At 43.0% G+C, this 2,359-nt stretch overlaps 1 long non-coding RNA gene across 2 annotated transcripts in view; it reads right to left on the bottom strand.

Moving 5' to 3' along the window:
• Positions 1–2,359, bottom strand: part of LOC139026025 (uncharacterized) — a 4,567-nt gene that overhangs the window by 1,240 nt on the left and 968 nt on the right. Inside the window, exons 2-3 of one of the 2 annotated variants that reach the window (XR_011477735.1) lie at positions 2,185–2,242; positions 1,723–1,766 (exon numbers count right to left, since the gene is read on the bottom strand). This is a non-coding gene — a long non-coding RNA (uncharacterized lncRNA). Of the gene's footprint in view, positions 1–1,722; positions 1,767–2,184; positions 2,351–2,359 lie in introns of those variants that run through there. The other variant, XR_011477734.1, reaches the window with a different exon arrangement.

Below are 2,359 nucleotides of genomic sequence, written 5' to 3' on the forward strand. Positions count from 1 at the left end.
AAGTATATCCATGTATCAATATACCTGTTCTGTCTATCTTCTGGTCACTTAACAATAACTTCTTGTCTGTATCAATAACTACTCCTGTATCATAACTTCTGTTCCTGTATCAATAACTCTCTTTCTGTATCAATAACTCTGTTCCTGTATCAACAACTTCTGTCCTGTACAATAACATTTTCTGTATACCAATAACTTCTGTTCTGTATCAATAACTTCTGTTCCTGTATCAATAACTCTGTTCTGTATCATAACTTCCTGTTCAATACCTCTCCTGTATCAATAACTTCTTTCTGTATCAATAACTTCTGTTTCTGTATCAGATAACTGTTCTGTCCTGTATCAATAACTTCTGTTTCTGTATCAATAAACTGCTGTTCCTGTATCAATAACCTCTGTTCCTGTATCAATAAACTTCTGTTCTGTATCAAATAACTTCTGTTCCTGTATCATAACTTCTGTTCTGTATCAATAACTTCTGTTTCTGTATCAATTCTTCCTGTATCAATAACCTCTGTTCCTGTATCAATTAACCTTCTGTTCCGTATCAATAACTTCTGTTCCTGTATCAATAACGTCTTTCTGTAATGGAATAACTTCTGTTCCTCGTATCAATAACTTCTGTTCCTGTATCAATAACTTTCTGTTCCTGTAGTACAATAACTTCCAGCTGTAGATGTCTACTAGCAATAACTGCCGCAAGCACGAATGTAACTAGGTGAGGGGTAGACACAACGCCAGCTATAACTCTCCCTCCTCAGAAAACAAAGACTCACTAAACCCCCCTCCCCTCCTTCTCTCCTCCCCTCCAGTTCTCCTACCCTCAACCCCCTCCCTTCCTGCTCCCCTGCTGGTCTCGCCCCCCTCTCTCTCTCCTCCCACTCCCCTCCTCTATCCACTGCCCCTCCTTCTCAGCCTCCCCTCCCCCTATTGCGTTCTTTCTCCCCTCTCTCTCTCTCCCGCAATATTGGATCTTTCCCCTCTCTCCCCTATTGGTGTCTTCCCCTCCTTACTCTCACTCCCCTATCTGGTCTTTCCTTCTCCTTCTCCCCCCTCTCTCTCCTCCCCTACTGGTCTTTCCCTCTTCCTTCTCTCACTCCCTACCTGGTCTTTCCCCTCCTTACTCTCCTTCCCCTCCCCTCCCATCCCTCCCCTTCTCTCCTCCCCTCCCACATTATTGATACAGGAACAGAAGTTATTGATACAGAAACAGAAGTTATTGATACAGGAACAGAAGTTATTGATACAGGAACAGAAGTTATTGATACAGAAACAAAAGTTATTGTTACAGGAACAGAAGTTATTGATACAGGAACAGAGGTTATTGATACATGGACAGTATTGAGGATGTTTAGTATTGAGGATGTTTAGTATTGAGGATGTTTAGCATTGAGGATGTTTACATTGAGGATATTTAGTTGAAAATGTTTAGTATTAAGCATGTTTAGCATAGAGGATGTGGTTCAGAACACTGTAGGAGGTGTGAGGTGTGACTATATATCTCAGAGTTGGGTTCGTATAGCTGAGATAGGACCTGCTGCACTGTCCTGTCTAGCAGTACAGAAATACACTGCACTGTCCTCTTGTGTCAGGTTGGAAAATATTAAATCACAATACTGTGTTTCCTCTCAATTTCCTTTTGTCCTTGAAACTAGATTCTGGGGTTTTGTTGTCTGTGTAAAGGAACCACAGCAGTTGTAGCTGTCCCCTGGGGGTCATTACCAAGGCAACAGGAGTCTGGAGAACCCTGGCACCTAGACACAACCCTGGGAGAAGAGGAGGAAGAGGAGGAGGAAGAGGAGGATGAGGGGAAGAGGAGGAGAAAGAGGGGGAGGAAGAGGATGAGGAAGTGGATGAGGAAGATTATGAGGAAGATGATGAGGAAGAGGTGAGGAAGAGGAGGGAGAGGAGATGAAGAGGAGAGGAAGTGGAGAAAGAAGAGAGGAAGTGGAGGAGAAAGAGGTGGAGGATGATGAAGAGGAGAGGGGAGGAAGAGGAGGAGGAAGAGGGCAGGAAGAGTGGAGATGATCAAACGTGTGTGTGAATCTAAATTGATTTGTGAATTGATTGTCAACAGGTTTTTCATGTATCCAGATTAGACACAATTGCTAGCAAACACAGATATGCCCTCGATGACAATGAAATGTCTGGTATCTCAATATATTACTATGGTCTTTGTCTTACCTGTGAGACATAATGATACCTGTGAGACAGTGAGGATCATGGTGACAGTCTGTCTGCACTACAGAGAGAAAAGAGCAGATAATCTGTGTAAAGCTTCACACAGAGACAGACAGGGGAAAGTACATCATCACAGTGACGTTGATTGGCAGCTACATGCTCTGCCCAACCTCTCTCT

This window comes from Salvelinus sp. IW2-2015, unplaced genomic scaffold (assembly GCF_002910315.2).
Source record: "Salvelinus sp. IW2-2015 unplaced genomic scaffold, ASM291031v2 Un_scaffold3758, whole genome shotgun sequence".
Taxonomy (NCBI): domain Eukaryota; kingdom Metazoa; phylum Chordata; class Actinopteri; order Salmoniformes; family Salmonidae; genus Salvelinus; species Salvelinus sp. IW2-2015.